General features: G+C 45.9%; 1 long non-coding RNA gene across 5 annotated transcripts; it reads right to left on the reverse strand.

The window, feature by feature from the left end:
• Window positions 1-499: 499 nt before the first annotated feature.
• On the reverse strand, window positions 500-5,248 carry LOC127294654 (uncharacterized). Of its 5 annotated transcripts, none has more exons than XR_011743073.1 (3): window positions 3,904-5,235; window positions 1,798-3,808; window positions 500-882 (listed from the first exon to the last, which is right to left on the reverse strand). It is a non-coding gene; the product is annotated as an uncharacterized lncRNA (long non-coding RNA). The 5 variants fall into 5 exon arrangements; XR_011743072.1 differs by having other exon boundaries at window positions 500-1,918; window positions 2,327-3,808; window positions 3,904-5,233; XR_011743071.1 differs by having other exon boundaries at window positions 500-1,935; window positions 2,327-3,808; window positions 3,904-5,233.
• Between the last annotated feature and the right edge of the window lie 16,612 nt (window positions 5,249-21,860).

Here is a 21,860-nt window from a genome sequence, read left to right on the forward strand (position 1 = left end):
AGAGCAACAGTTTATATCATGGCGTTTAAGCAAGATTTTAGCAATTGTATTTAATTTTTCTATCACAGCACTCATAACTTTTCCCTTTCTTGATTCTCTATAATTATTACTAGCAAGGACAGGCGCGGTGGCACGCCGCACCCAGCCAGAAGCCGAAGAATGTAGGATTCTTTCATCATGTTGAATTACGACTGTAACGTGCATGGGAAAATCCAAGACATCAAACTGATTATCTTATTTTGACAAACAGTGGGCACATTAGAGACTTGACTATGGATTTTACAAAGTTCGGTACACAGAAATAACCGAGGGCACATGAGACTTTAATGTTTTTCCAACACAGGAATGGATGTCATGCATATATGAACTATTCTCGGAACATGATGTCTAAAAAAAGATGGAAATAACTTTGTAACATGTTTATCCAGGAAAAATTAAAAACTCAGTGATATATACATGAAATGGACACAATGGCGAAGTAATAACCTGCAAGTCTATGTATGAACACCTCTAATAAAATTTATATCACAATCCATATTTCTACGTAAACAATTCATGTCACATGTAATACAAACTGGAAGATAATGATAAAAGGAGATACATACAACATCTCAGGGCTAAACTTGCAAGCTTATCAACTTAAAAGCAAACTTTGTATTTTCAAGGCTGAATGATGTACTTCTAATTCTTTTTTTTTTCACTTTAGGCTAACTATCACACTCCCTCGAAACAAAGCCTCCTAGATAAGTTCTTCAGAGGCTGCAAGCATTGTTAGAGAACTAAGTTGACGCAATTCCCGAATCTTCATCTACGGGGACATTGAACTAATGAAGGAACTAATGTGAAAACACCTTGTCAAGCTTAATCTGCTCTTCAATCGAACTGCAGAATTACATGAGACATGTTAAATTATATGTCACTAAATGGTTGATGAACAGTTGACAAAATATACCAGATTTAGCAATTGGCAAAAAAGGGATTTCCGTCTTTCAGAAGTATTTATTAAATAAGCGGCGATGAATGTAACTCAATTCTCAAGTTTGAAAACGTATGGTCACTAAGCTGGTAAATGATATCCATTTCTTTGGACATCCTATAAGAAGAGGTGAACAATACATATGATTCCAAATAATCAAGCCTTGAAGTTGTGCAGGTGTTCTTTTCATCTATCAACATTGAATTAAATCTGGATAACATGAGAGAGGCATAACTTTTCAAAAGTAAATGCTCATGGGTAAGAATAACCTAGCAAAATAATACTTCCTCCGATCCAAATTAATTGAGAAAGATTTAGGCAGTTTCTCATTCATTTGATCAATCCAATACCACACAGATGTAATAAACCTACTGCTTAGATTAATTGAGAACCGGCTAGTTATACACATTTGTGTCACGCCACTTCTGAAGTTTACCTGGTAAGCTTGAGGTGGGCATGGTGCTACCGGCAAATTGCTAAGTCTAGAATATTTTTTCATCCAAAAATTATGCTTGAAATATTTTGGAAGAGATGCATGGTGTTACTATCTCAATGGTATCAAATTGTTTTACATCTATCAAAAGAGTTCATGCTATCAAAATGCATGTTTGTTTCACTATAAGAGGAGCTTCCATGCGCTATAATCAATCTCAAAATAAAGGACTCGGAACCATATTCAGTAAATGGATACAAATACTTTCACGTGTTCTTTCTTGTAAGGCATCAATGGCCCCCAGATATGTTTATGTAGTACCGGTGCAAAAAAAATGACTTCTACATTTATCTCTTTCAGCCCTACGTAATTCACAGAACACTTTTACCGTAACAGTCCACCAATGATAGGATCCTTGCTGCTTCTGTTAAGGAATTATTCAGTTTTTCTTCACATGCCACTGAACCAAGAAATTTACTACAGCCTGCAAAAGTCTGAAGGCAACTCTCCTGTGATGTTATTTGCACTGTAAGCAAATAAGCAATGCTTTAAGAAATTTTGGATTACCGTTTACTATCAAAAAGAAGAAACTGCATCATCATCTATAGGAAATGAAAATAAAACAGGACACATTGCATCAGCATCTATACTGTAGTCCCGTATACGTGTACAAAAGGGAGCTGGTTTAGCTAAAACGGTATATGTAAACATTTGAGTTGCTGCAGTATCAAGATTAAAATCTAAATAGAAGTCACACTTTCTGAGGACCTAGGCAAATCTTTTGATAGAAATTTCAATTTTATGCGAATTTTAGCAGTAGCAATGACTTACAGCAAATGAAAAGTTCCAGGAGACTAAATATGAAAATAATGTGCTGAACATCAAGTTAACATGGAGAAAAATTGTGTACTTTTTACCTCTTCGATGCAACGAATGGAAACTGGACCAATGTGAGGTATATGACAGCATAGAGAACTATCCAAGAGGAATTATTTTGTAGGATGAGAGAAAAGACCAGTTGGCTTTTCAAGAATCACAAGATTGTATTTGGTGAAAATTCAATTGATTGATCTATTTGAATATTTTGTATCAGATAGTTCGGCCATTCTCTTTGCAAGATTGAATATGCAACGCACACCTAGCAGCAAAAAAATCCCATTAAGTATCAGGATATACTCACCTAGCAGCAAAAAAATCCCATTAAGTATCAGGATATACTTTGCGCAATATTTTATTGGCATGAAGATCAATTAACCAAAGGAAAAAAGTTTCAAGGTCTAAACTGATGCGTAGAAGCATCTCATTAAGTATCATAATCTCAAAGAGCATTCTGAATTAGAACGGACATAAATGCCACACTTTTTAAATAATTACGTAGAAAAGCTGCATGCCCAAGAATGGGAAATAGAACAAATACTTTCAAGAAACAATAGAGATTTTTGTTCAGGAGGAATATTTGTTAGTACTCAAGAACTAAAAGGCATTGATAGCACTGTTAGTTCCAGCACATGTATCAAGAGTAGCAGTATACAAGGATTGCCACCCATTGATATTCTACAGAAAAAGTGTCAGTGACGATGTGGAACATATGTTCACCTGGTTCCTTGGCATGTGTCGTAGTTGATCTGACAACTACCAAGGCTGCAAGGACATTATCAGAAAATATAGCATAGTCATAGAGTGATCCTGGTGCTTTGCTTTATCTTCTTCATCCTTCAAAGCAGCATCTTGAAAATACTCCATGATCGCACCATCACGGAAATAATAGTCGGTTATCAACTGCATGTGTAGGCACTGCAAAGGCATGGGAACCGTCTTTGCAGCATGCTGAATCAGGAACGTGTTTTGGTTGTTGACTATGTCAATATTGAGTTCCGCGGACTGCGGCATAACACGCAATATCCTCGATACTTCACCAGAGTTGTACAGAACATCCGAAGATAACACATCCCATTGCTTTTGCTCTCTCTAAAGCGTTGCAGCAAATAATATATCCTCTCATGCCAATGCAAACAAGGAGGACTGAAGAAAATTCGTAAATATTCAGAGGCATCAAATGGAGTACCTTGAATCCAGCTCATTGTCCATATATGCATCCCCAATAGAAGCTTTGCTTTCCATTATGCACTTCATGAGCGACCCATACAAGTCGGACTCGTCCTAGGAACACGCAATGGTGGCATACACTTTGCCATTATTATCTGATCCTTCATGAGCTTCAGTGTGGTCTCTGTATTTGTGTGGTGGACCTCCTGCCTCCACATATTGTAACTGAATTTCACTTTATTGTCGAAGTACCTCAAGCTGTTTGTGGCCACGTTTCACATCTGTAGCTCGACCTCATTGTCCATATGAAGAAGCTCTTGAATCCGCTCCTCCTTCCTTCTGTGTCGAAATGCCTACAGGAAACGTGATGTTACAACAAATTGTCAGCAATGAATTAGGCTAGGGAAGGAACTGGAAATTCGAACTCAGCCAGAGAAAATAACTGTACCTCCTGGAATTTGGTAAAAATTGAGGAGCTCGTTGGTGGCCCACCCCTCCGTCAAAGATACTGGCAGTGAGAGAAGCTGCTGCGAGGCAGCAACAGTGATGGTCTCGCGGCCGATGGCGAGCTTGGGCGGGCCATGGTAGTCGGCATCGTTTCCGTGGCGGCCGCTCCCCGCGGAGTCGATGAAGCGTCACCATAGATAGAGTAGAGAGGAAAAGGGAGCGTCGGCTAATATTTCAGAAGGCGGGAATACTAAACAAAGTGAATAGGTTGTTGATTCTATTAGCATAGCACTCTACCAAACACCAGTGGAGAACCAGATTTTATTCTCTAAAATTACATGTAAAACTGAAAAGAAAATGATGTATCAGAAGAAGTTTTTTCACCCATGGATATAATCAGAATTACAAGTTCGTGTGTTATAACATAAGAGGATATCCAATTGCTGCTATTGTTAACACAATGTTTCAATTTCCAAGAATTGGTGGGACGAAAAATCTATCATACAGCTCAAATTCTTTATCTCGAAAAATCTATGACACATACATGTGCGTTCAAGTTTTAGTTCAAATCAGTAAACTATGGGAAAATTAACAGCCCACCTCTAGTACGAAGTGAAGAATAGGCACATTGCTGGGAGGGGACGGGATAGGGAAATTTACTCAGTTCCAATCGATGCAATCGTCGTCAAGCATCAGCAAGATGGCAACAGACAGAGCACCGCCGCATTACTCCTTTTCCACGGTCGCTCGGGAAGAAACAAGGAGCGGCCAGCGGGCCAGATGGGAAGAAGATTGGGGCGCTCTGGAGCAGCCTCCTACGCCGATCCTGCACGGCGCCGGCTTGGACGTCTACACGTCGAGTGCCGCCTCCACTAACGCGGGGTAGCCATCCCAATCGGCGGCGCTGCGGTTGGTTGTCGGCGTCATCCGAGATGGATATGGAAGTTTCGGACGGCACCACGACGGTCTCCTTTGCCGATTCCCCTCCGACACCTCCACCATCACCACGATTTTGGCGAGCTAGGTCGAAGATTCCCCCACGCTGCTGCTCCCCGGCACATCGTGCTCGCTTAAATCCGCCGCCTCCTCTCCGAGCACAACATCTCCACTTGCTCCTATAGCGCGCCGCCGTTGGCCGGACCAACACACGAAGAGATCTGGGAGGGAAGAAATCTGGGAGGAAGATGCCGGTGGAGATCGGTGGGGAGGACGGTGAGAGCGGTGGAAAAGAGAGATCGAAGGAGAAGGCATGCGTCGGGCCACGCGTGGGAACATGGCCATAAGCGCCGCTTTGACCGCTGGCAATGCTCCAACACGACAACACGACAACACGAATAAAACTGGCCTACGGCTTTCCCAAACGCCTGGCAGCTATGGCCACACCAGCGACCCAATAAAACGCCCCACCTCCGGAAGAGTAGGAAGGAAAGCAGACCGTGAAAATTCGCACGGAGCACCGAAGACAAACACAAGAAAAAATATCGACGGAAACCAAACCAAAGAGAACCACGTGTCACAACCGAGGTAAACTTCAGATGAGCTCAAAATTTTGAGAAAAATGATGTTGGTTACCCTATAATATATAAGCTCCATATAGGTTGTGGGTTCTCCCATAACAGCAGTTTTTAATTTTAAGGTTTTTCAAATTTTTATGGATTTTTGGGTATATGAGAAAAGTAAAATAAAACAAAAACAAACTAAACAAAAGTAAACTAGGCAAAGTAATACTAGACAGAAATAAACTAGGCACAAATAAACTAGACAAAAGTAAACTAAGCAAAACAAAATAAAATAAAACAGAGAGAGAGGTGGAGTGTACTCCCTAGGTGAACTTATGAGTAGAGCTATGCCTCCCGACAACGGCGCTTGAAAAATCTTGATAACCCACAAGTATAGGGGATCGCAACAGTCTTCGAGGGAAGTAAAACCCAAATTTATTGATTCGACACAAGGAGAGGTAAAGAATACTTATAAGCCTTAACAACTGAGTTGTCAATTCAAATTGCACTGGAAAAGCACTAGTAACGTGGGTGATGTGAAAGTAGCAGTAATATGAGAGCGTAGTAATGTGAATAACACAGCAGGTAGCGATAATATGAGAGCAATGGCACCAGAAAATAGTTGATACTACTTCCAATGACATGTAGGACGAGTATATGATGATGAAAGATGGACCGGGGTTCCCAGCTATCTACACTAGTGGTAACTCTCCAATAACAAGTGTTGGGTGAACAAATTACAGTTGGGCAATTGATAGGATTGAAATAGCATTAAGACAGAATATCAAGATTATTAATCATGTAGGCATGTTTCCCATATATAGTCATACGTGCTCGCAATGAGAAACTTGTACAACATCTTTTGTCCTACCAGCCGGTGGCAGCCGGGCCTCTAGGGAATCTACTGGAAATTAAGGCACTCCTTTTAATAGAGCACCGGAGCAAAGCATTAACACTCCGTGAAAACATGTGATTCTCATATCTAAGCCTTCCCCTCCAGTTGTCCCAATTTCTGTCACTTTGGGGCCTTTGGTTCCGGACATAGACATGTGCATACAACTTGTAGATACAATCTAAGCAATAAGTATAGAGCTTAAATCTAAGATCATGCCACTCGGGCCCTAGTGACAAGCATTAAACACAACAAGATTGCAGCAACAATAACTTCACAAACTTTATAGATAGACTAATCATAATGTAACAATCCATCGGATCCCAACAAACACAACACCGATTACATAAGATGAATCTCAATCATGTAAGGCAGCTCATGAGATCATTGTATTGAAGTACATGGGGGAGAGAATACCGACTAGCTACAGCTAGAACCCGTAGTCCATGGGGGAACTACTCACGGAGCATGATGAAGGCGGTGGCGTCGATGGAGATGGCTTCCGGTGGCACTTCCCCGTCCCGGCAGGGTGCTGGAACAGAGACTTCTGTCCCCCGAATTGGAGTTTCGCGATGGTGGCGGCGCCCCTGGAGTCTTTCTGGAGTTTCATTAATCCGTATCGCGTTTTTAGGTCGAAAGGGCTTATATAGGCGAAGAGGCGGCGCAGGAGGGGCACCAGGGCGCCCTCCCCATAGGCCGGCGCGGCCAGGGGCCTGCCCGCGCGGCCCTATGGTGTGGGGGCCCCAGGCCTCCCCTCCGACTCTCCTTCGGTGTCCTGGTCCGTCTCGGTGAATTATGATGTTTGGTCTTCGTTTCGTCAAATTCCGAGAATATTGCCCGAACAGCCTTTCTGGAACCAAAAACAGCAGAAAACAGGAACTGGCACTTCGGCATCTTGTTAATAGGTTAGTTCCGGAAAACGCATAAAAACATTATAAAGTGCAAGCAAAACATGTAAGTATTGTCATAAAACAAGCATGGAACATCAGAAATTATAGGTACGTTGGAGACGTATCAGCCCACCGTGGGGCAAGAAGCGGCGCTTGCTGGAGTTCACATTCGGGCGGGCATCCTCAACGTCTCCGGCGAGCGGGTGGTGTCTGCGCTGGTGCAGCGCATCTACTCGCTGGACTTCATCAACGACAACGCGGGCTGCTTCGCCAATGGCGGTGTCTTCCCCAAGAACGGCCGCGTCATCGAAAGGAGGCATAGATCACATCAATACCATCATAGCAATAGTTAACTTCATAATCTACAAGAGATCATAATCATAGCCTACGCCAAGTACTAACACGGATGCACACACTGTCACCATTACACCGTGCAGGAGGAATAGAATACTTTAATAACATCACTAGAGTAGCACATAGATGAATAGTGATACAAAACATATTGCAATCATAGAGAGATATAAATAAGCACTTCACTATGCCATTCATAACAGTGAATAAGTATTCTGTGAAATATAGCCTAAGAGACCCACACGGTGCACACACTGTCACCTTTACACATGTGGGACAAGGAGTCTCCGGAGATCACATAAGTAAAATTCACTTGACTAGCATAACGACATCTAGATTACAAGCATCATCATATGAATCTCAATCATGTAAGGCAGCTCATGAGATTATTGTATTGAAGTACATAGGAGAGAGATGAACCACATAGCTACCGGTACAGCCCCGAGCCTCGATGGAGAACTACTCCCTCCTCATGGGAGACAGCAACGTTGATGAAGATGGCGGTGGTGTCGATGGAGGAGCCTTCCGGGGGCACTTCCCCGTCCCGGGGCGTGCCGGAACAGAGACTCCTGTCCCCCAGATCTTGGCTTCGCGATGGCGGCGGCTCTGGAAGGTTTTCCGTATCGTGGCTCTCGGTACTGGGGGTTTCGCGACGAAGGCTATTTGTAGGCGGAAGGGCAGGTCAGGGGGCCACACGAGGGGCCCACACTATAGGTCGGCACGGCCAAAGCCTGGGCCGCGCCGCCCTATGGTTTGGCCACCTCGTGGCCCCACTTCGTCTCCTCTTCGGTCTTCTGGAAGCTTCGTTGTTGGGGGGATGACCCCCGGTATGCCAAAGGCATGCCAAACCGGATGGTATGAGCCATCAAGATACCGGTTTAATATTGATACCGGACATGGTCGTCTCTAACCAAAGATACCGGATAAAAGAATAAGATACCGGATTGAAGAGTAAACCGGATTATGATGGCTGAGTTCAACAGTGTTGGATGAAACAATCCGGTATACCATGAGGGGTATACCGGAGTAAAGGCACCGGAGCAAAGATACCGGTAAAAAGATAACGGAAGAAAGATACCGGATCAAAGATACCGGTAAAAAGATACCGGCATAACAGGCAAAGGTACCGGAAAACCGGTACCAGGGTCACTGTAGCACGTCGGCAAGACTGGTCAAAGATTCTCTAAGGAGCTAGAAGACAAGTATGAGCTAAGCAAAGTAGCTTTAAGCGAAGCCCTGACGCCAAAGGTGGAGGATGACGCCAAAAGCAACCGGGGGCGTCAGCCTCTGTGCTTAAAGAAGCCGGCGCCGCCCTTTTTGACTAAAGTGACTTTGTAAAAGTAGTTTGTCTAGTCAAAGATGCTGTAAGATGCCATTAGATGCCATTTAGATGCCATTAGGGTTTCTTGCTCTGTAAGCCACCTCTCCCCTATATAAGGAGAGGAGGTAGCCCCATTACGAGCACGATCTGAGGGACGACCTAGCACCTACGTTCCTGTAACCACAAACCTGTAATTTGCTAAGAGCAATAAAGAGAAAGATCTAGAGCGGAGTTCATCCTTGTGTTCTTCTTCTTGTTTCGCTACCCTTGGTTGTGTTCTTGAGGAAAGCATCCGGAAGTTCGTCCAATCTTATCACAAACCCTCCCCTGAATCCTCTAGCGCACATTCGGCCCCAATCTAAGCCATCCTATGGCATCTGTCTGTTCACCACGACGACAGTTGGCGCCCACCGTGGGGCCAGCAGCTGCGCTTGCTGGAGTACATATTCGGGCGGGCCTCCTCACCATCGACGGCGAGCGTGTCGTCACCGCGCTCGCCGACCGCGTCCTCGACACGGACTTCATCAACGACAACGCGGGCTGCTTCGCCAACGGCGGCATCTTCCCCAAGAACGGCCGCATCATCGAGTTCAGCAGCCACCGCGTCTACCTCGGCACCGTCTCGGAGCGCCAGTACCTCTCGCCGGTACTGGAGGCGCCAAGACCCGCCAAGATCTTCACCAACTCGCGGGCTGCGCACCGACCGCGCAGCCGGCAGCGTCGAGGTTATGATGGCCGGCGCAGGAGGCGTTGGCGAAGCGGCAGCTGAGGAGGGCGTTGGGCCCGTCAAGTTCGGGCACATGGCAAAGCATCCAACGGAGCCCGACGGGATCATCCCGGCACCTCTACCGCGCCACCGGCAGCAACCCTGCTGCAGGCCGCCATTGGCTCGTTGGCCACGCCTATCGCTATTAACCCCGGTAATGTAAGGAGTTCTTTTCTCTGCCTGATTTGCTGTCTGTAGTATGCCGGTACCTCGAATGAATCTCGGGGACTGCCTCTATCGAAATTGCATGCAATATGTTTATTCTTTCCGTATACCGGTTTGTTTGCTTAATGTTCGCTCTTCCGGTCTGGTAACGTGCTAAACCTACCGGAGTCTTCGACTTTGCTGCTGTCCGAAACCCGGCTTCATGGCAAGCAAGATAAACCGGAAGGTCCTAAGCACGTGAAAAACGAATAAGGGACCGAAAACGAACAATCCAGAAGAAAATTTAACTAACCCCGGTCATACCGGTTTTTTGTGAAACATTCCGAATTATTTCTAAATTCAAGAAAGTGCTTGCTTGGCAAAAGAACTTTGAGTCTCATATGCCGAACGCCCAAAAAAGGTAGGCAGAGCCAAAGCAAAAGAACCAAGTGTGCATCGGATTGGATTCGGAAACAAATCCGGAATCTTCACCATGCAAGGATCAGAGCAAAACCAAAACAAACCGGCAAGGTCTTAATCATGTAAATACCGGCTCAACTTATAAGCCTACCGGTGTACCGGCTAAAGTCAGCACCACCAAGAGGGCTTAACGCATTAATACAACTCCCACCCGGTATACCGGGAAAATTTCACGAGGTTGCTTTTCATGAGACAGGAACAGAGTTTTCACAGGTAAAATGGAGATGAGCTCTCCGGGGCTTGGGCGGAAGTAGCAGGTATTTCTGTGGCTTGTTTAGGGGCAGCGAAGCTCGGACAAAGCCGGGCTCGAGCAAAGCCGGGCCGACCTTCATGTGCGTCGACTCGCAACTAAGGTAAAATATTTATGATGTATATGCATCGACTAACCCTGTCTTCAGGCAGAACTGTTTTCCGATGAAAATTCATCGCTACCATCATTTTTCTTAGCTCATAATATATCATGGCACCATCTAGTATCTCAGATCGCCGTTTATCATGGCATCATCCAAACTCTCAGATCGCCGTATATCATGGCACCATCTAGTATCTCAGATCGCCGTTTATCATGGCATCATCCAAACTCTCAGATCGCCGTTTATCATGGCACCATCTAATATCCCAGATCGTTGTTTATTCTGGTTGGCCAAAGTATCACGCCAAAGTCAGCTACATCATGTCACAAGTAACGTGGCATTGACTACTGAGTCAAATCACTGCATATCTGGGTTGACCAGTGGCCATAGCTCGTCGAATATCATCTTGACATAGTCCAAGAGGGCAAAATGTCAAACATGCCAACATGGCAAAATTTCAATCCGGTATACGCCAAGAAGGCTATACACACCGGTATGTGACAAGCCCAAGAGGGCAAAATGTCAAACATGCCAAGATGGCAAAATTTCAATCCGGTATACGCCAAGAAGGCTATACACACCGGTATGTGACAAGCCCAAGAGGGCAAAATGTCAAACATGCCAAGATGGCAAAATTTCAATCCGGTATACGCCAAGAAGGCTATACACACCGGTATGTGACAAGCCCAAGAGGGCAAAATGTCAAACATGCCCAAGATGGCAAAATCTATTCCGGTAAACGCCCAAGAAGGCTATATACCGGTATAATAATAATAATAATAATAAAAGATGCCGGTCTCTTGGTAAGTTCGCACTAAGTACTGCGTGCTTAACCCGAAACTCGGGGACTGTATATACCGGTATAAAAAAAAAAAAAAAAAAAAAAAAGATGCCGGTCTCTTGGTAAGTTCGCACTAAGTACTGCGTGCTTAACCCGAAACTCGGGGACTGGCTATGCCGGTTTTTTGTTTCCAGCAAAGTTTCGCGCTAAGAACTGCATTCTCAACCCGAAACTCGGGGACTGGGAGGATGTACATATAAGCTGGGAAGTTGAAAACCGGCATAGATTTGAAAGATGAAGCTTTGAAGTTTAAGGTGTGCGGCTTACCACCACGTTGCCGCTGGCATCGTGCCAAGTGGTGTCAAACTCCTTGACGACGCGCGTAAGCCGGCTCAAGTGCTGCGCCGTGCTCCGCGAACCGGAAGTAACAACGACCGGAAGCTTGTCCTTGCCCGGGCCGCGGGTAGCCGGAGACAACTCCGCCCGGTTCCACTTCTCAGCGTTTTCTAGCAGCGGGCCCAGGTTGACCTCACCGCGGTTGAGCTCAGTGATCCGGCCCGGCTGCGCTGAGACCTTCTCGCCGGCTTCCCTTGCAGCGCGCCCAGTATGGGCAAATGCAAGGGTGCAAACTGGAAGGCTGTGATGATAAGGTTCACCCGAAGGAGACCACAATCTGGTTCTTCCTCTTTCGGCCTGAGGGCGCTTGGCAGCCGGAGCAGCGCTGCTTCTGGCATCAAAAGCCGAAGCCTTCTGCACTATGGAAGCCGGAGGATCCCCAACTTTGGCACCAATGGAAGTCACGTGCTATAGCACCGAGGGTTACCAGTCGGCTGAAATCGGCGCCAGAAAGAAAGCACAAGATAACGCAAGTGATGTAAATACCTCAAGCACAACACAGTCGTTGTCATCATAGCCGGAACCGGCGGCCCGAGTTCCGGAAGGTTCACATGGATCCGGTGCGCCACATTAACTGCGCGAGGGAGACGAAGGATTTGAAGCCTGACGCTGGCACGCCAGTGCGGTGCGCATGTCTCTCACAGGCACAAGTTTCGGGGTATTCTGGACTTCGTCAAGACAAGCATTGAAGACCAAGGAACCGACAGAAAGAAGCCGGAGGTGTTCGATGATGGTTGTTCAGCTAAGTGGGTTCGGCAAGGAGCCGGATGAGTTTAAATGGAAACCGGAAGGATTAATCCGGTACGTTTGGAATGGGAACCTGGCATGACGCGTCGAAAGTGCGTATGTCTCGGATGTGCCTTGCTCCCCACATATTCTCGACTTCACCGAGAAAGTTTTTGACAACAAAGATACCGGAGCAAAGATACCGGAGCAAAGATACCGGAGCAAAGATACCGGAGCAAGTATACCAAATCTGAATTCGGTGTGATGAGATGGTTTCGGTAGAGACGCCGGAAGGTTTTCAACTAGACGCCGGAAGGTTTAAACCGGTACCTTGAGAAAATAGAACCTGGCATGGTCCGTTGGGTAGGGTCCACCGGACTATACCAGCTTCGGGGACTAATGTTGGGGGGATGACCCCCGGTATGCCAAAGGCATGCCAAACCGGATGGTATGAGCCATCAAGATACCGGTTTAATATTGATACCGGACATGGTCGTCTCTAACCAAAGATATCGGATAAAAGAATAAGATACCGGATTGAAGAGTAAACCGGATTATGATGGCTGAGTTCAACAGTGTTGGATGAAACAATCCGGTATACCATGAGGGGTATACCGGAGTAAAGTCACCGGAGCAAAGATACCGGTAAAAAGATAACGGAAGAAATATACCGGATCAAAGATACCGGTAAAAAGATACCGGCATAACAGGCAAAGGTACCGGAAAACCGGTACCAGGGTCACTGTAGCACGTCGGCAAGACTGGTCAAAGATTCTCTAAGGAGCTAGAAGACAAGTATGAGCTAAGCAAAGTAGCTTTAAGCGAAGCCCTGACGCCAAAGGTGGAGGATGACGCCAAAAGCAACCGGGGCGTCGGCCTACGTGGTTAAAGAAGCGGCGCCGCCCTTTTTGACTAAAGTGACTTTGTAAAAGTAGTTTGTCTAGTCAAAGATGCTGTAAGATGCCATTAGATGCCATTTAGATGCCATTAGGGTTTCTTGCTCTGTAAGCCACCTCTCCCCTATATAAGGAGAGGAGGTAGCCCCATTACGAGCACGATCTGAGGGACGACCTAGCACCTACGTTCCTGTAACCACAAACCTGTAATTTGCTAAGAGCAATAAAGAGAAAGATCTAGAGCGGAGTTCATCCTTGTGTTCTTCTTCTTGTTTCGCTACCCTTGGTTGTGTTCTTGAGGAAAGCATCCGGAAGTTCGTCCAATCTTATCACAAACCCTCCCCTGAATCCTCTAGCGCACATTCGGCCCCAATCTAAGCCATCCTATGGCATCTGTCTGTTCACCACGACGACATTCGTGGCAAAATAGGACCCTGGGCGTTGATTTCGTCCAATTCCGAGAATATTTCTTTACTAGGATTTCTGAAACCAAAAACAGCAGAAAACAGCAACTGGCACTTCGGCATCTTGTTAATAGGTTAGTTCCAGAAAATGCACGAATATGACATAAAGTGTGCATAAAACATGTAGATATCATCAATAATGTGGCATGGAACACAAGAAATTATCGATACGTCGGAGACGTATCACGGGTACATCTGCAGCGCCACCGGAGACTCCTCTCCAAGCGGCGATGAACGTGCTGGCGATGCCCATCGCGCAGAACATCGACCCAGGAGCGGCTCAGGCGGAGCTGGAGGCCACGCGCAAGAAGCTGCTCTCCGGCGGCGCGGACAGCATCCGGGCGCAGCGCGAGCTGAACCTAACCCTACGTGAGTATAACGCTGCGCATGGCTTTGCTTCTGTTAGTGCTCAGGCTGCTAGGATGCCGGAAAACCGGCTTAAGGCGCGCAATCTAGATCAGGATTTGCGTAAGGAAGTTCTTGCCGGAAAAAGTACCTCTGCATCTTTGAGCATCGTAGAGAAACCTAAGTACAGTTGCCCGGATAAAACCATAAAAGCTGCTAGGGCTGCAGTAGAGCTATGCGAATCGCTTACCGGAGATGCTCTAGCTAAACAACAGGATCGTGTTAGGGAGTTGCTTGACATGATAGGGACACAAAATGTTGAGTTGGTTAAGGCAAACAAAGTTGCGGCTTCAAAATCTGTGCGATCAACAAAGAATGTCGAGAGCAAGTCCCATGGGCAGGCATCGTCCCCCCATCCGGACAGAAGAAAAGAAAAAGAAATGAATGCGCAACAATTGACTGTGTACGATCCGGTCCTTGCCGGAAAACAACAAGCCGGGCAACACGATGCCGGTAGAAAAAGCCAAGGGGTAGATCGAGGCTACGCCAGAAGCGGCTATGCCGGAAACAATCATGCCGGTAGATATGAGACCGGGCAAAATTATCAAGCTGCAAGGGCAGCGTACGAAGAAGAGGAAATGCCTCCACCAAGGTACCGGCAGGCGAGGGCCGCGGTACTGGAACGTTACGATGAAGCTGATTCAACAACTGAAAGACTTACGGCCTACCAGAACCCGTTGGGGGAACGCGTAGGAGAAAGACACCTGCCATAACGAGATGCGAGGCACCGTCTGGATAGAGTGTATTTATCTGAGATGATTGAGGCAGAAGGTCCTCCTGGCCCAAAATGCTTTGGTCCAAGGATCATGAAGGAGGAACCACCGGTTCACAACTTCCAATTGCCCCGTGACACGAAAACATATGATGGCACCACTAAGCCGGAAGACTGGCTCGCGGATTACGTGACCGCGGTGTACGTCGCTGGCGGCGGAGGATCCGTAACTGGAGGAGGAAACCGGCGCTGGGCCGTAAGAATCGTACCATCTTTCCTGGTAGGACCGGCATGTATCTGGCTAAACAACTTGCCGGCAGGAACCATAAATGGCTGGTTGGATTTTGAGGAGGCTTTCGTGAGTAACTTTAGCAGCACATACCGGAGGCCAAACAGGCCACAACAGCTCGCTTTGTGCGTGCAGCGCCCAAATGAAGCAGACCGGGATTACCTGACCCGGTGGAACTCAACAAGAAACTCCTGTGAAGGGGTGATAGAGGCGCAAGCCATTGCTTGGTTTTGCAATGGATGCCGGAGAGGTTCGCCGTTGTGGCAAAAGCTGCAGCGGAACATGCCGGTAACTTTGGCGGAAATGATACGTGTGGCAGATAGCTACGCGTTGGGAGACCCAATGCAACTGGCGGTGCAAGCCGATCCGGCGCAAACAAGCCAACCGCGCCAAGACCAATACCGGGATAACCGACACAACAAAAGAAGGGAAGATTTTCCGGATCAAAGGTATGGTCCGCAGCAAGTAGCCGCGGTGCAGGATAATTCCGGCCCCAGCGGAAGCCAAAAGGCAAAAAACCGGATCGCATCTATGGGCGTGTCCTAAAAAACAATGGGTGGAAAAGAAGCCGTGGGGAGATAAAAAGAATTGGCAAGACAGTACAATATACACCATGGAATCAGCAATGGAGCAACCATGCCGGTTTCACACTCCAAATCCGGCAAGGCCGGCAAATCATTTGACAAAAGATTGTTCATGGATCAAGTACCTGATGTTGAAGGGTGCGGCAAAAGATTCGCAAGCACAAGGCTGTTCTACGATACTGCCACCCTCGCAAGATATGTTGCGGCAACAACTGCCACCGCCACCACCGCTTACCGGAGCCAATGCCTTACCGGTACAACAGCACCAGCAAGTTCATCAGGTGGAAGAGGGTAATGACCAACCGCCACCGCCGGCACCTTTAGGCCGGAATGTTTACAAGGACCCGCATTTGTGCTGCGTTGTGTTCGTTACTGAGCCAACCGATAGACAAAGCATGCATCGCCGTTCCATGGAGGTGAACGTAGTGATGCCGGCGGTCCCAAAGTACATGTTGTGGTCAGATCAGGAAATCACCTGGTCATTCAAAGATCACCCCAAGATCATGCCAAATCCGGGTGGTTATGCTCTTGTCGTGGACCCAATCATGCATGGGCCAACGACTCGAGTCAAGTTCAGCAAAGTGCTGATAGACAATGGAAGCAGCATAAATATCATGTACTGGCACACCATGCATACGCTGGGGATAACAGAAAACATGCTACAGCCAACTCGCACAACATTCCACGGAATCGTTCCGGGCCTGTCCTGCGCGCCAGTGGGAAAAGTCCGGGTGGATGTATCATTTGGAGGACGTGACAATTGCCGGGTTGAAAACATTGAGTTTGAAGTGGTGGACCTAGACAGCCCTTACCATGCGTTGCTGGGGAGACTGGCATTGGCAGCATTCATGGCCACAACTCATACGACATATCTCAAGATGAAGATGTCGGCACCTTGTGGACCCTTAATTGTGGTGGGAAACTACAAGGTCTCATTGGAAACCGCTTCCGCCGGATCAAACCTGGCAGAATTGCTGGTGATTGCAGAGGAAAAAAGAAGGATTTAAACTGCAGTTGCACTGGCTCAGTCATCACAGTTGAGCTTAGCAGCGATGAGTGGAAACTTGGGCACACCGGCGTTCAAGCCAACCAAGGAGACAAAAGACATCGTACTGGACCCAGCTTACCCGGAGCGTACCGTTCATATCGGTGCCAGCCTGAATGAGGCATAGGAAAGCGCGCTCGTCAGCTTCCTCCGTGAGAATTGGAATATCTTTGCCTGGTCTACTGATGATTTGGTAGGTGTTCCGAGGGAGCTGGCTGAGCACTCTTTAAATGTCCGGAAGGATGCTAAGCCGGTAAGGCAGCCCTTACGCCGGTTCGCCGAAGATAGGAGAAAAATCATTGGAGAAGAAGTAACAAAGTTGTTGGTTGCTGGTTTCATCGTGGAAGTACTGCATACCGAGTGGCTAGCCAATCCGGTGCTGGTCGAAAAGAAAAAAGAGGAGAACCTTGAAGCAAAAGCTCCAAAGGTATGGCACATGTGCATCGACTACACCAACCTGAACAAAGCTTGCCCAAAAGATCCTTTCCCTTTACCCTGGATCGATCAAGTGATTGATTCCACTGCTGGTTGTGAGTTGCTGTCTTTCTTGGATGCTTATTCCGGTTTTCACCAGATTCCACTGAAAAAGGAAGATCAAATAAAAACTGCGTTCATTACCCCGCACGGGGCTTATTGCGATGTCACTATGCCTTTCGGTTTGCGCAACGCTGGTGCAACGTACCAGCGCTGTATGCAAAAATGCTTGTTTGATCAAATTGGAAAAAATGTGCAAGTTTATGTGGACAATGTCGTGATAAAAACTAAGGTAAAAGAAACCTTGATCGATGATCTCCGGCAAACATTTGATAACTTAAGAAGATTCCAGATGAAACTCAATCCGGCAAAATGCACCTTCGGTGTTCCTGCCGGCAAACTGCTTGGCTTTCTTGTATCAAACCGGGGCATTGAGGTGAATCCGGTAAAAATCTGGGCCATCGAAAGAATCACTATACCACAAGATCTCAAGGACGTGCAAAAGTTTACCGGAAGCCTGGCATCGCTAAGCCGGTTCATAAGCAGATTGGGAGAAAAAGATTTGCCCTCTATGCTTTGATGAAAAAATCCGATACTTTCGTCTGGACCCCTCAGGCAGACGCAGCATTTAAAGAGCTAAAAACAATGCTAGCCACTGCACTGGTGTTGGCTTCACCTTTGGAAAGGGATCCCATGTTGTTGTACATAGCAGAAACCAACCGGGTTGTAAGCGTTGTGGTTGTGGTGGAAAGAGAAGAGGAAGGAAAAACCGTGCATAGGCCGGTATACTACCTGAGCGAGGTGCTCTCCCTCTCAAAACAAAACTACCCACATTTCCAGAAAATGACCTATGGCGTGTTCATGGCCGCCACGAAGCTTAAGCATTACTTTGAGGAACACCCCATGAAGGTGGTGAGTGAGGCACCCATTTCGGATATCATGTGCAACAAATACGCTAGCGGCAGGATTGCAAAATGGGCAATTCAGATATCACCGTACGTACCGGTATACGAAAGAAGAGATGCCATAAAATTGCAAGCCTTGGCTGATTTCCTGGTTGATTGGGCGGAAATGCAATACAAGCCGCCGGAACAGAAAATAGAGTACTGGAAAATGCACTTTGACGGATCCAAACTCAAAGAAGGTCTAGGTGCCGGTGTGGTACTCACCTCACCAAAAGGAGATCACCTCCGGTATGTTTTGCAAGTGCATTTTCAGGGCATCAAACAATGTCGCTGAATACGAGGCTTTGATCCATGGACTTAAGGTCGCAAAAGAAATCGGTGCACACCGGATCATTTGTTACGGTGATTCAGATCTTGTGGTGCAACAATGTTCCGGAGATTGGGACGCAAAAGATGCCAACATGGCCTCTGATACGTCTCCGACGTATCGATAATTTCTTATGTTCCATGCCACATTATTGATGATATCTACATGTTTTATGCACACTTTATGTCATATTCGTGCATTTTCTGGAACTAACCAATTAACAAGATGCCGAAGTGCCAGTTGCTGTTTTCTGCTGTTTTTGGTTTCAGAAATCCTAGTAACGAAATATTCTCGAAATTGGACGAAATCAACGCCCAGGGTCCTATTTTGCCACGAAGCTTCCAGAAGACCGAAGAGGAGACGAAGTGGGGCCACGAGGTGGCCACACCCTAGGGCGGCGCGGCCTGCCCCTTGGCCGCGCGGCCCTGTGGTGTGGGGCCCTCGTGTGGCCTCCTGACCTGCCCTTCCGCCTACTTAAAGCCTCCGTCGCGAAACCCCCAGTACCGAGAGCCACGATACGGAAAACCTTCCAGAGACGCCGCCGCCGCCAATCCCATCTCGGGGGATTCAGGAGATCGCCTCCGGCACCCTGCCGGAGAGGGGAATCATCTCCCGGAGGACTCTACGCCGCCATGGTCGCCTCCGGAGTGATGTGTGAGTAGTCTACCCCTGGACTATGGGTCCATAGCAATAGCTAGATGGTTGTCTTCTCCCCATTGTGCTTAATTGTCGGATCTTGTGAGCTGCCTAACATGATCAAGATCATCTATCTGTAATTCTATATGTTGTGTTTGTTGGGATCCGATGAATAGAGAATACTTGTTATGTTGATTATCAAAGTTATGTCTATGTGTTGTTTATGATCTTGCATGCTCTCCGTTACTAGTAGATGCTCTGGCCAAGTAGATGCTTGTAACTCCAAGAGGGAGTATTTATGCTCGATAGTGGGTTCATGTCTCCGTGAATGCAGGGAAGTGACAGAAATCTCTAAGATTATGGATGTGCTGTTGCCACTAGGGATAAAACATTAGTGCTATGTTCGAGGATATAGTCACTGATTACATTACGCGCAATACTTAATGCAATTGTTTGTTGTTAGCAACTTAATACTGGAGGGGGTTCGGATGATAACCTGAAGGTGGACTTTTTAGGCATAGATGCATGCTGGATAGCGGTCTATGTACTTTGTCGTAATGCCCAATTAAATCTCACAATACTCATCATAATATGTATGTGCATGGTCATGCCCTCTTTATTTGTCAATTGCCCAACTGTAATTTGTTCACCCAACATGTTGTTTATCTTATGGGAGAGACACCTCTAGTGAACTGTGGACCCCGGTCCAATTCTCTATACTGAAATACAATCTACTGCAATACTGTTCTACTGTTTTCTGCAAACAATCATCATCCACACTATACATCTAATCCTTTGTTACAGCAAGCCGGTGAGATTGACAACCTCACTGTTTCGTTGGGGCAAAGTACCTTGGTTGTGTTGTGCAGGTTCCACGTTGGCGCCGGAATCCCTGGGGTTGCGCCGCACTACATCCCGCCGCCATCAACCTTCAACGTGCTTCTTGGCTCCTACTGGTTCGATAAACCTTGGTTTCATACTGAGGGAAAACTTGCCGCTGTACGCATCACACCTTCCTCTTGGGGTTCCCAACGGACGCGTGCTGTACGCGTATCAAGCTCTTTTTCTGGCGCCGTTGCCGGGGAGATCAAGACACGCTGCAAGGGGAGTCTCCACATCCCAATCTCTTTACTTTGTTTTGTCTTGCTTAGTTTTATTTACTACTTTGTTTGCTGCACTAAATCAAAATACAAAAAAATTAGTTGCTAGTTTTACTTTATTTGCTATCTGTTTGCTATATCAAAAACACAAAAAAAAATTAGTTACTTGTTTTACTTTACTTAATATCATGCATGTTTTTATTTCACTAGTTAAGCATAATGGAAAACAACAAAAATATGAGAGATCTTTATGAACTTTATCTTGAATTAGGACATGATGTGTTTGAAGAGAGAATTAAAAAACCCATGGAACTTTATATGCATGCTAATGGGAATGTTATTACTATGAATGCTTTGAACACCATTGTTGCTAATGCTATGGAAAATTCTAAGCTTGGGGAAGCTGGCTTTGATGAGCATGATCTTTTTAGTCCCCCAAGCATTGAGGAGAAAATTTTCTTTTATGATTACAATATGCCTCCTATATATGATGATAGCCACTTTGTTGAATTTGCTCCCACTACAACTAATAAAATTGATTATGCTTATGTGGAGAGTAATAATTTTATGCATGAGACTCATGATAAGAATGCTTTATGTGATAGTTATATTGTTGAGTTTGCTCATGATGCTACTGAAAGTTATTATGAGAGAGGAAAATATGGTTGTAGAAATTTTCATGTTACTAAAACACCTCTCTATGTGCTGAAATTTTTGAAGCTACACTTGTTTTATCTCTCTACGCTTGTTGCATTATGCTTCTTGAACTTGTTTATTTACAAGATTCCTCTTCATAGGAAGCATGTTAGACTTAAGTGTGTTTTGAATTTGCCTCTTGAAGCTCTCTTTTGCTTCAAATACTATTTCTTGCGAGTGCATCATCAAAACTGCTGAGCCCATCTTAATGGCTATAAAGAAAGAACTTCTTGGGAGATAACCCATGTGTTATTTTACTACAGTACTTTGTTTTTATTTTGTGTCTTGGAAGTTGTTTACTACTGTAGCAACCTCTCCTTATCTTAGTTTAGTGTTTTGTTGTGCCAAGTAAAGTCGTTGATAGTAAAGTTCATACTAGATTTGGATTACTGCGCAGAAACAGATTTCTTTGCTGTCACGAATCTGGGCTGTTTTCTCTGTAGGTAACTCAGAAAATTATGCCAATTTACGTGAGTGATCCCCAGATATGTACGCAACTTTCATTCAATTTGAGCATTTTCATTTGAGCAAGTCTGGTGCCTCGATAAAATTCATCAATACGAACTGTTCTGTTTTGACAGATTCTGCCTTTTATTTCGCATTGCCTCTTTTGCTATGTTGGATGAATTTCTTTGATCCATGAATGTCCAGTAGCTTTATGCAATGTCCAGAAGTGTTAAGAATGATTATGTCACCTCTGAACATGTTAATTTTTATTGTCCACTAACCCTCTAATGAGTTGTTCTAAGTTTGGTGTGGAGGAAGTTTTCAAGGATCAAGAGAGGA

This window comes from Lolium perenne, chromosome 4 (assembly GCF_019359855.2).
Source record: "Lolium perenne isolate Kyuss_39 chromosome 4, Kyuss_2.0, whole genome shotgun sequence".
NCBI classification, from domain to species: Eukaryota; Viridiplantae; Streptophyta; class Magnoliopsida; order Poales; family Poaceae; genus Lolium; species Lolium perenne.